Raw genomic sequence first — 13,405 nt, 5'->3', positions numbered from 1 at the left:
ATATATGGCATTTCAGTAAGTTGTTTTTTTATTATGTATTTTGTCCTTTACAACCACTAACTCTCATTTTATTTAACTGGGCTATCTTGGCCTACATCATACAGCTTTTTAAATTGTCCCAAAAGCCTCCTCTGTACCTCTTCTTTTCTCTGCAATCTTTTCATCCTCATGCAAAGCAGATATAAAACATTACCGTTTTGATTTGGCAGAGAATTAGTCTATTCAGCAGGTGTAAAAGTGCACAGTGCAATGGAAAATTAGATTATGATATCACCTGTGGTCCTCTTTAACTTGAACTCAATTGACATTGCTGGATATTTTTTCTGAATACTGACAGAACTTCCAGTTGCTTTTCTGTAGCAGGTAATCTCTTGTCAATCCTACGGAGAGCATTAATACTAGTCTAAAATGTAGACTATTTTTATATCAATTCTAAATAAAGTTTTTTATGTTTTCATTACTGTGGTTAAAAATGAAAAAATGAAGGCTCCATAGTGAAATTAAATCATACACTTTGTGAATACTTGATAAATAATTTAATTGGTTTACATTCATTCATGCATAATCGGGACTGTCACTGAACTATTTAACTTGCTTCAATGTAGTATAAATTCTGGATTATATCTGTATCTAAATAATTTTGTTTCTATTTATGGGTAAATGTATGTGCCTTTAAAATACAATGCAAATAATAAATAGAACTATGTATAGAGAGGATCAACAGGTGTTCTTGATCGTGACCTATAATAAAAAGTTGGAAATTTAATATATAATACTTTATTCTGCAATTTTCAGTTAACTATGCTCTTAATAGCATGGTTTACATGAAAAATATTAGACAACCACAGATGATGTAGGGACAATCTTGATCTCCTGGCTAGGTTAACATATCCATAGGATATCCACCTATTTTTAAACTGATTGAACAGTAAACCAGTATTTCTACGGTTACACTGATATTTTTGACTCAAGAAGTTTAATCAATTATATTAACAATTATAATTATATTAAAATATATAAGAAGAAGAAGAAGAAGAAGAAGAAGCAGAAGAAGAAGAAGCAGCATGCTTTAGCCTTTTCACAATTAAAAACATAAAAATTGAATCACTTTCATCATGTATTTGTCTTTGTAGGTGGCACAACTAACTCTTTTCTTTTAGTAGGGAGGAAAGTTGTCCCCAGGATGTTTCACTAGTACTGAGGTGGTACTAAAGGTCCATGCAATGGCCTGTCTGCAACCAGAGTTCTCCCAGTTTTTCATTTGGCAGTTTTCAATGTGTTTTCTTATAATAGCTTATACAGTAAGGAACATAAGAACTGTGCTCTTAATGCTGAAAAATATATACGTAGAAAATATGTACAATAGGAACACAGAATAATTTAGGTTGGCAGCGACCTCTAGAAGTCATCTAGGCCAAAGCAGCTCAGTTCGTCTGGGTTGCTCATGACTTTGTCTGGTAAAGTTTTTAGTACCTCCAAGTATGGAGATCTCACAACCTCTTTGGGAACCTGTCTCAGTGCTTCACTACCCTCACAGTGAAAAAAATACATAACTTTAATCAGAATTGTATTATTTCAACTTGTAATTGTTGCCAGTCATCCTGTAACTGTGAACCTCTGAGAAGAGTCTGCCTCCATATTTTCTTTTCTATCGGGTATGTGTAGATGCCAGTAAGATCCCTCAAAGCCATGCCTCCCCAGGCTGAACAGACCCAGCTCCCACAGCCTCTCCTTGGACAACCAGTGCTCCAGCACCCAATCATCTCAGTGGCCTCTATGGGACTTGTACCAGTACATCAGTGTCTGTCCCGTACAGAAGAGTCCCAGTTTGGGCACAGCACTCAAGTGCCTTTCGTGGATTCCAGACAGTGGGGCAGGATCCCTCTCTGGACCTTCTGGTTGAGGTCTGCTTGTGTAGCCCTGGACACGGGAGGCTTCATTGCTGCCCAGGGGGACACTGCTGCCTCATGGCCAACCTGGTGTTGCCTGGTGTCTGCAGAGGTGTTACTAACCAGTCATTGCCCAGGCTGCATTGTTGCTTGGGACTGCACATTGCATTTTGGACCTTCAAACAAAAAATTCACCTTTTAGTTGGAGTGGAAATAAGTTTGAATTTTTTAATTTGTTTTGGTTCTTACATGCTGTACTTGTTCTGTGTTGACATTTAATTTTACAGAGTAAAATAACTTTATCTTTGGTCATTGCCTAAGTAGTAAATTTGAAAACACAATTGCAAGCCACTGCATCCAAACATTGTTAAGTGCTGCTCTCAGAAGGTATATTTCGTACATATATTCTTTTTCTCCACATATCAGGCAGTTCTGTATCAGTTTGGATCCTCAGCCATTATCCAGTTCAGTATCAGTTTTGGATCCAGGCCATTATCTGAGAAAAATATATTATGCAGATTTATTGCATGGAATATTCCTATGTTCTTAAGTAGTCAATCAACCTTACATACCTACACAAGTTCAAAATGATTTTGTGTAATTCTAAATATGCTATAGCTGCATATGAGTATATTATCATAGAATCACAGAGTCATAGAATGGTTTGGTTTGGAAGGGACCTTTGAAGATCGTCTAGTTCCAGCCATCCTGTCATGGGCATGGACATCTTTCACCAGATCAGGTTGCCCAAAGCCCAGTCCAACCTGACCTGGAACACTTCCAGTGATGGGGCATCCACAAAAACTCCAGGCAGCCTGTTCCAGTGTGTCATCACCCTCATAATAAAGAATTTCTTTGTTATGTCCAATCTAAACCTACCCTCTTTCAGTATAAAACCCTTGCTCCTTGTCCTGTCACTACAGGTCTTGGTAAAAAATCTCCCTCTGTCTTTCTTATAAGCCCCTTTATATATTCATAGCTAAATAAATCCTTCTTTATTATACTACAAAAATCAAATAAAGATACAAAAATATTCCTGGTGGCCTCTACAAACACCAGACAGTAGTTAATACTACTTGTGTAGCCCCAGCAAAAGTATATGTGATTGCACCCAAACAGGCAACCATTTTTTTCTGTAACATCAGAGGCTTTACTTTGGAGGAATCATTTTTTCTTGAAGTCTGAAAGTAATTGAATCCTTATTTACTCAACTCTCAAGTTCTTTAAGATGTGAATTGACAGCTGTGGTGAGGGACACTGAGCTGTGTAGGATCTTTGTTTCTGAGAAACTGTTTTTGTGTTTGTGTGTGCGTACACTGTAGTGCTTCTGTCAAAGCTGGATCCATAGGGTTTGTTATCTATTTAAGGTTTTACCTTGCATTTACCTGTAAATGAGTAATCACTTTGTCAAAGTCCATTAAAAACAAAAAAGAGAAAGGTGAATGATATCAAACCCAGATGAGAGAAAACATGACATAAATGCTTTTATCCTTGTTTTTTCCCTGGATTACAGTGCCGTCCCATGAAAAAATAATAAACCTTCTTATTTCACAAGTCACATAACTGTGCTTTTTCAGAAGCAAACTCAGAGCTAATCCTTCCTGCGTTTTTTTAACTGTAAATTGGAGATGAATAATCTGAAGTATATCCTTTTTTACTGGTGGTTGTAACAGCAAGCCATGCTGCTTTCATCAATGATCTCCAGTGGTCTGTGAGCAACATTAGGTTCTGAAAACCAGGGCAAGACAAAATTTCCATGTCTACAGCTTTAGCTTTACATGCATGGATTTCAGCGTGGGAGGATTTTCCAGGTCTGCAGGCGGTATGGCATAGAAATGTGGAAACTGGTGACATCTGAAAGTGGGCAAACAGCTTTGACACATATTTATGAAGATGCTTCCCCAAACACATTTAGCACTTTCAAAATCAGAGCTAGCTGGTTCACTTTAACTGTATTGAGTTTTAAAGAGGCTTTTTGACCACACAGTTTTTAATGCCATACAACTGAAACCAAAGCAATAAACACCAAGAACATGGACAGGAATGCTGCAGAGCTCCTAGAAACACATAAAATACAAATAAAGAATGTTGCAGCTAAAGACTGAATATCTGAAATGCGTAATGTGAGCCAACCCTCACCACCTTGCTACCCAAGCAAACGTCTGAATAAGGAATGTTAACTTTTCCTATCCTGACTCTTCTCTTCTTCGTAATCTTGGTCTTGTAGAATTCTAGGCAGTAGAATTGTCTACAGAAGTCTGCATAACACCCCAGAAACAGGGGTACTGTGCTACCCAATGCTTATTCAAATGTACCAAAAATGTAAAGATTACTTTTCCTGTTTGCTTTTTGTTGTTGTTGTTTGATTGTTTGGTTGGTTTTTTTCTCCTTAATCTTAAGTTTAGTATCAATTCAGTAACATTTCATTAACAGTTTGGTGTCTCTGATGTCTGATGAGAGTAAGTTAAAATTCTGCTTCATTGTTAGTTTCATGGAATCCAGGCTACTTTATTTTTCTAAATCCTCCTCTGCTTATTTTGAAACTTACTTAGATATTCTGGATATTTCATTTCACTTTATGCTGTACTATTTGCTTTAATTGAGAAAAGAGGTAATTATGGAAATCATTCATTGAAAGAGCTTTAAACAACCATGCAGTCATTTCTCCTTTCCTTTCACTTCACTCACTGCTTTTATTTTCATCATTTATTTCATTTTTAGAAAATATTTTTAATACTGGTATAACTTTTTTTTTTTTTTCCTTCTATTTTAATAGAATAGGTCATATATTGGACTGTATTGCTTAGCTATTTTTTCTGCATCAAAAAAGAAATGAAGGACATTTTTCCATGTTTTATGCACTTTATCTTTAATTTTTCTGTATTTGTAATGGTAAACTTTTCCATACTGGAAAATCAGATGTTGCACAATGTTATCTTTAGTAGTATCAAAGAAGAAGAAACTAAGTTCACAAAGCAGTTGTACATTAACTGCAGCAATGCAGTGAAACTCAGCTGGATAGCCTAAATTATGAAGTATGTATGTAGCAAGGCAACACACTTGCCACATTTCCAATAACTGAGGTCATGGACATGCTTTCAAATAATCCTTTAATGTGCAGCTATTATTAAAAAAGCTCAGTTATTAACTAATGGAGCTAGGAAAGTAGCTGACCTGTGTTGCTTGCTGATTCTTAGTATATTTTTAATCTATGTTGATTGTAACATAAAATCCTAGAACCATAGAATAGAATCATAGAATCATTGAGGTTGGAAAGGACTCTTAAGATAATCGAGTCCAACGTAAACCTAACACTGCCAAGTCCAAAATAATCTAAAAGTCAAAAAAAGGCTACACTGAATTCCAGTGTTCTTAAACTAGCTGTTACTTTGCCCAGAGACTTCACTAGATAGTGTTACGTCAAGAAAAACTATGCATGCACCATCAGACAATACGGATTGTGAGCATTTGAGGACAAACGCAGAAAGGTACCTGATCAAACATCTGCTGACTTTTCAGACTTCTATTTTACATCAGTCAGAGGGGAAAAAAAACTGTGCAAGTGCTAGGCAATTGTAGTTGTCACAGATGAAAATTGTTGGAGCTTAAAGATAACAGGCACAGCAGGGTCTGGTTTACAGAGCATTTTATATTGGCGTCCTCTTTCCTTTCTCCATGGGTTTATATCTCAAGCTCTGACACGGCACTCCCTGCCTTGCTCTGACCTTCTCATGGAGAGAAGGTTCTGGGGGATGTCAGTAGCCTTGCCCTGGCAACACGCCTCCCAAAGAACCCTGCCTCTCTCTCCCTTTGTACGTCTTCTGAATTTCAGTTCTCCATGTGAACACCATGCTGTGACTCTGTAACCGATTTTCTTAGTAGCTCTACTCATGGTGGTGACTATGAGCAGTAAGGTCCTGATCTGCCACAAGATTTTTCTAAGGAGTTTGTATCAGGATACTGCCTTTGACTTTTAATGAATAAAAATATATATTAATATCAGTGTAATCAGTCTTTCTTAAAGGTATTGGATTTTACCTGTAGAAAATGGTCTGTTGTTTTCCTAGTAGAAATGACTCTTTTTCACATAAATGCTCTTTTCCTTTATGGTATTAGTAAGAATACTCCCTGTGAATTAAGGTTATCCAGAAATATAAACCTGGTTTGTAGTTCACCTGTCATTACGTTAGGATAAGCTGCTATTACAAATGTACATAAATATTGACCTCTGGTGTTACAAAAAGAGAAACATATCTTTCCACTTTCCATGTCTAGTCAGAAAATAGGTACATGTTTGAGTGGGGCAGATACATACACATTTTTTAATGTACACTCTGTGTATATATACATACTCTGTGATTTATTTTCGTGATGAAACTGCTAGATACAAAATTAATAAATTCATCTTCTGTCAGGCAGCTGGGAAACCTTAATCAAAATATATTTTGAAAAGAAATATTGGAGGGTGATTTTACAGTGGTGTTCAGAATGAAAACCAATGTTGTTCCTTCATATTTATTATCTTACCTCATGTAACTGATTCAGTTTATTTCTGTCTTTTTTATTGAATTATTTGGCTTGGAGCAGAACATAAAAGCATCTTCAATAGTCTTTTTTCCCCTTTCTTTCTATGTGTTTTTTAAAAATTAATTATTTTATTTTAATTGAAGGCAACCTGCTTATGGTTGTGAATGTATTAATTTCTAGTAATATCTGATAGCCATGTATGCACACTTTTCTTCATAACATGTCAAATTTTCTCTTATTGCCTCGACAATTTTAATTTTTAATAGTCTGCAATCCCCTTTAATACAGTAATGTTCTCCTAATATTTGATTCTTTCCTAAGACATCTAGAGAAATTTTCTAAGATATTTCAGGTAGTACAGAGTTAAGATGTAAAGGTGCCTCCTTAGCAGTCAGTGGGGTTTCGGCCACAATGGAAATGTTCACTGGATAGAATGAATCCTACTATCAATATATACTTTAAAGTACTTGGACAAATGTGTTGTGGCTGTTTAGATTTAATCAGTTGAGTCCAGGGCGGAAAGTGGAGTACTGATTAATTAGCAGTGATTCAGGGACCATAGGAAGAAATAATTTTTTTTTGAGAAGGAGTCCCACATGGAGCACAGGGGCAGCACATCTGCTGCTGTTCCTGCATTTACCAGGAGAGAAAGAAGGGGAAAGAGAGAAGGGAAAGAGCCTCAGGCTGTCTTACTCTCCTGAGCAATTCCTGCTCTTCTCTACTTCCTGAGATCCTTCAGAGCACCAAACAACTTTTCCCTGTCATATGATTAGTTTGATGTACTGGATGGCCCTGGCAGGTGTTTTGGGGTAGAGCTACGGGTGTTGTCAAGAGAGAAGACACTGAAACTGCTCATATGCCCATGGCAGTTGCGTGGGCTAGAGGAAAGAATCACGGCACTGAGGTCAGTATGAAGTTCATTCTTGCAGATCCATGCACAGGTGTGCTCTGCTTTACCAGTCTTCTTGAAACAGAACCTACTTCCTGAAATGCTCCGAACAAATATGGGGAAATCCAAAATAAAAAGCAATGTTCAGGTTTCAGAGAAAGGTTATAAATTTCAGTTTCTAAACCTCCTTTTTCATGTGCTGTATTTCCTGAACGAATAGTAGTAAGGGTTTTTTCTCCATCTCCCTTGGGAGGAAACAAAATTTTCCCCAGGGCTCAGTACTGGGGCCAGTCCTGTTTAATATCTTTATCAGTGATCTGGATGAGGGGATTGAGTGCACCCTCAGTAAGTTTGCAGACCACACCAAGTTGAGTGGGAGTGTTGATCTGCTGGAGGGTAGGAAGGCCCTTCAGAAGGATCTGGACAGGCTGGATTGATGGCCAAGGTCAATTGTACGAGGCTCAAGAACGCTAAGGGTTGGATCCTGCACTTTGGTCACAACAACCCCAGGCAATGCTACAGGCTTGGGGAGGAGTGGCTGGAGAGCTGCCTGGCAGAAAAGGACCTGGGGGTATTGGTCAACAGCCAGCTAAATAAGAGCTAGCAGTGTGCCCAAGTGGCCAAGGAGGGCGATAACATCCTGGCTTGTATCAGAAATAGTGTGGCCAGCAGGACTAGGAAAGCGATTGTCCCCCTGTGTTCAGCACTGGTGAGGCTGCATCTTGAATACTGTGTTCAGTTTTGGGCCCCTCACTACAAGAAGGACATCGAGGTGCTGGAGCGTGTCCAAAGAAGGGCAATGAAGCTGGTGAAGGGTCTAGAGCACAAGTCTTATGAGGAGTGGCTGAGGGAGCTGGGGTTGTTTAGCCTGGAGAAAAGGAGGCTGAGGGGAGACCTTATTGCTCTCTACAGCTACCTGAAAGGAGGTTGTAGCGAGGTGGGAGTTGGTCTCTTCTCCCAAGTAACAAGCAATAGGACAAGAGGAAATGGCTCTAAGTTGCACCAGGGGAGGTTTAGTTTGGATATTAGGCAAAATTACTTCACCAAAAGGGTTGTCAAGCATTGGAACAGGCTGCCCGGGGAAGTGGGTTGAGTCTCCATCCCTAGAGGTATTTAAAAGACATGTAGCGCTTAGGGACATGGTTTAGTGATGGACTTGGCAGTGTTAGACTTGATGATCTTAAGGGTCTTTTCCAACCTGAATAATTCTATGATTCTAAAATTTATTTTTATTCTGTGAAGATTTGCTTATAGGTGTTTTAAAATAACTATCACTGTAAAAGAGAAGCTTAAACCATTCCCTGATTTGGTTTTAACTCTCTCTGTGGAATCTATTTCTAAATATGTACGGAGAGTTTATGATCTCTCCTTATATCGAACAGATTATGTAAATGTATTGAAAGCAAGTTGGAAGCATAAATCACAGATGTCGGTTTGATGGAAAGTTTGTAACCAGAAAAATCTACAGCTCCCAAATCCCAATGTGTTAATTATAAGGCGGCATCTGGTATACAAATTTATGCCGAGCTATGAAATGTTCAGACTAAAATAGAGTATGCCTAAGTGGGCTTAGTGTCTAAAACCTACAGTCATCATAGGGAAACTTAAAATCATGTGACTGTGAAGTGTCTGTGATCTAAACTGTCTGCAGCTAGAAAAGTGATGTAAGCTGAAAGGGAAAGTGGGTAAAGACAGTTGAGAAAGGCTAAATGAGCTAGTCATGTGCACCTGGAGCAAGTTTTGTTTCCACTTTATATGACATACTCACATATAGACTGCATAGAAAAATTCAGAAATTCATTAACTTGATAGCATATAATTTCTATGACCTTTAATCCTAACAAAGTACACGTGTTTTTCACTGTTTTTGTGTTAAAAGGACAAACAGTGGAGCCAGTCATTTCTGTTGGATGTTATGTGGTTACAGAAGATTATGTTATGCTGTAACACATTTTATGAACAATGTGGTAGTATTTGAAAATGGAGTAATTCAAACAGAGTTGTCTAAGTAATTGCCCTGTCAAACTTTAAGGAGGGACACTATGCATTAAAAAAAACAGTTCAGTTAAATCTTATGCACTTACATTTTAAAAACTGAAATACCCTCAATAACCATTCAATGTTCAGTTCAGCTTTAGGTTGTCTGTAGAGTCAGTGAGGACTCCTATGTTATAACTCCCATTTTTTATCTGTCAGAGGATCTACATGAATTAGTAACTAGGGAGAAAAAGATTAGTGGAATTTCTCTGCCTGAGGACAAAAATGATCATTTTGCTACTTCAGACTGATTGTATCATCCATATCACAGAAATCAACATAAGAAAATGGCCTGACTTTTAAATTCTGGCAGATCATTCATACTGTACCTTTTCAGGCAGGGGGAGTCATTGTATAAACTCAAGACTTCATGCTGATTAACAATCAAGGAAAAATAATACTCCATAGTTTTGACTTCAGATGACTCTAAACTGTGTATGACATCAGGATAATGCTGGGCCCTACAAGTTTCTATCTTGAGTACTCTTAATGAACCTGCCCTGGATTAAAAATTAAATTTCTCACTGGAAATGTGCAAATTTTTAATCTTGAAATCATATATAGTTGGAAAAACACTGTAGAATATAATCAGAAGACCAAATTAACTTGTATTTGCTTAACGAAAAAAGTTCATTGTGATGTTACAGCTTTCTGGTCACTAAGGTTGTAATCCAAAATTTGAACACATCCGTGCACAGAAATCACCAGAAAGCTACATAATCTGGGTATATTTAGTGACACTGATCTTAGCAATCTTTCAAAGAAATAGTTGGCAGTCTGTTTGGCTCTGCCTGGGAAACTGCAGTAACTCAGTTTCAGGGAAGGAGTCCAGTTTCTGTCCTGAGCACTGCCTTAGATTCAAGGCCTCTCTGCTGCCTGCCTTCGTGCGCTTCCTCTGTCTGGAAGCATGGCTGGTTTGCGGAGGATTATGGAAAAACTGTCAGTTCAATCTCAAACTAGAAGTATTCAGGATTCCTGAGGGATTGAGAATAGATATGTAAAGGAGAGACTGGAGAGCAGCGCATGCTGTAGCAATAAAACCAAACCCAAATATTGCACATGACATCCTGCAGGTACTAGAGGTAGAGGATTATATTGTTGCAGGGGATGAACACTGCCTGCTGTGCTGATTCAAAGAATACAGGCACTGAACTAATAATGTGAGAGACCTCATCCAAGTGGCTGTGGCACAAAACACTGAAAAACTTAAATGACAGTTTGGGAAATTTCCTAAGGCTACATAGTGAAGCTGATCTGGATGTTTTCTGAAGAGACTGTCTTCTTCTCCAGGAAATTACATTACAAAAGTTTCAGAATGCATGACACAGATGTGAGTCAAGTTTCCTGAAAGAATATGAACCCAGAATTGTGACTTTTCATGGAAAACTTGTCCCACCTTTATAGACTCAGTTTATACTGAGTTTGGAGTAGACCGTATATCTATAATGGTAATGTCTCTAGTGAATACCAAAATAGCTGTTATTTAGAAAAGTATAGAAATAGATTGTCTTGAATATTAATAACATTTTGCACTCATATTAATGAAAACTTTGATTCATAGGTCTCAAAGTAAATTTTAGAATTATTATTGTTCTCATGGTTTGATTTTGTTTTTTTTCTCCCTAGAGACAGCAGTTTACAGATTATGTAATTTTGCTTAGGAATTTTAAGTTAGTGGTAGATCCACGTGTAAAACCAGATGGATACACTGCAAGTCCTTTTCTTAAACACTTGGTTCTACTTACAGGTGTTGAACTGTTAGCTATTAATCCAAGAGAAGCAAGTAACCAGAGAGGGCATTTCCAGTCACCGTATATATGCTTTGTCGAAAATGAACTGTAGGCAAGATCTTTAGCTGAAAATGAAATTTTCAAAATAAAAAATAAATGCAGTTTATTTCCACTGGACAGCTGGTTTACTTTTCTTTGCCTGTGGTGATTTTATCAGGTTTTATGAGAATGTTATGCTATTCAGCAAACAGTAAGTGTTGTGCCTTTCCAGAACAATGCTTGCTACATATGGCACCTTTGAGAGGCCAAACTGCAATGTAAAGAAGGAGTACGAAGGAGAGCCTAATGATTGTGAGTTTACCATAATGAAAGACAGCATATCAACAGCCTTAAGTACCATGTGCTTATGGTGTATACTGACCAACACAGTGCGTTCCTGATTGTTAATTTAAGCAGGAAGATGGATATATGGATTTAGCTTTGTACAGGCAGAGTTGGATTTTACTGTTAAAACATAAGTAAGTAGGTTGTTGTAGAGGACCTAAGAATGTGCTGCCACACCAGAAAGACATGGGTCTCCCATAGGTCTGTGTCATAGCTCTGAGACCAGTACAGGTCTCTCAGATGATCTACAACATGCAGCATGGCAGTACATAACTGCGTTCAGCCCTGCCCCCAGATTCAGTTGGTTGATGGTTAGAGCTCCCATTAATGAAAGACGTTCTTGGTTACTGAAGCTACTTATGGTAAATGTGTTTTTCTCTGTATTTTTCTCTAGTGTAATTGAGCTAATTTGTAAATGCTGGTTAATAGAAAATGGTGCAAAGATTATAGTGTGCTAAAAAGAATAAGCAAGTCTATTTTTAGACAATACTGTTAGGATTGAAGGATTAAGCAGGCAATTCAGAAAATTAAAAAGAAACAAAACAAAACAAAACAAGGGACTCCCTCCAATATTTTAATTTAGTCTTCTTGTTTGTGTGCACTATGTCATCATTTGTCTAATTATATGCTGTGTTTTTTTCTGTAAGATCTTGCCTCATTTGATTCATGCAATTGGCAGTACTTGCTTAATGAGCAATTGTTTGATATGTTTTTCATTTGTTATTCAAAGAATGCACCCCCTGCTGTATTTTCTGCATGCTTGTTAAACCCTATTCTGAAGACAGAATTATTAGTTTTTTCTTTGACTGCGCAGTACATGGTCATTGCAGTTGTGTTTCTATTCTTTGCAAGTAGAACCTGAAATTTTTTTTAGTGAGGCCAGTTTTTTTCATCATAAAATACAGAGTTGTTGAATCCAAAGGCATTTGCCAGAATGTAACAGAGCTGGTGAAAGGTTTTGCTGAGAAAGATAAGAACACTGACACAGAGCTACAGCACTGCCATATTACAGAGGTGGAGCTACCCAACTAGTTATCTGAGAAGTGTCCTGTATAATACTAATATGTAGCATGTTTGTTCATTCTTCTAAATATTAAAAACACTAAAGAAAAAGGAAGAAGAAAAATGGAAGCGTAGTGAAAGAAATGAAGTAAAATGTCAATGACCAAATTAGCTAATTGCTTTTCCTCAGTTGGGAAAGACTGTTGTAATGGGTACCAGGGACTTTGTTTCTGGAGTGTTTTCTGAAAAATAAGAGCAGTTACATAATCAGATTTTTTTCCTTCTTCTTTTGAAACCGAAATAACTTTTTTGTAACCTTACTGGGAGTTCTGCTCTTTTAAAAATAGCTTTAAGAGTGTCAGGTTTCCAGCTTTCCTATTGTTTTTTGAACCATCACTGTTTTTTCAACTAAGGGCCTGCTGTTCATCTTGGAAAATAGTGCATATTGCTTCATTGGGTAGTTCTGTCCCTGAAGTAGCCATTCACCCCTCAGTTATAAAAAATACATGAAACAGACATGACCTCAGGTTCTGCAGAACGTTGCAGATAAGACAGAATTGCTTCACTAACAAAACCTAAGAAAAGGTGATTTTGTTGTTTTGTGCTAGTAATTATGTTCTTAAAAAGATCCGGAAAGATACTTGTTTCCTGGACCTAGAAAAGGACAGCATTCACATTTCCTACCTGGTCAATGAAATAAAAGCCCTCAGACCCAGGCTCTTGTTTCTTCACCCTTTTACATTTCCTCCCTTCATTTCATTAGTAGTTCTCATAATAATTTAGTTTATACTGTTTTGTTTTCCCTTAGCATCCTATTCCCTTTCCACTGAGGGCTGTGAGGTTTTGGTATGACCAGGCTGGCACCTGACTTCCCATAAAATCAGTGAAGACAGTATCCAGTATTGTTATCTGGGAAGGACCATGAGGAAAATCCAGGCTTTTACTGG

Source organism: Platalea leucorodia (assembly GCF_965183815.1).
Source record: "Platalea leucorodia genome assembly, chromosome: Z".
NCBI lineage: Eukaryota > Metazoa > Chordata > Aves > Pelecaniformes > Threskiornithidae > Platalea > Platalea leucorodia.
Note: the sequence above shows the minus strand (reverse complement) of the source record.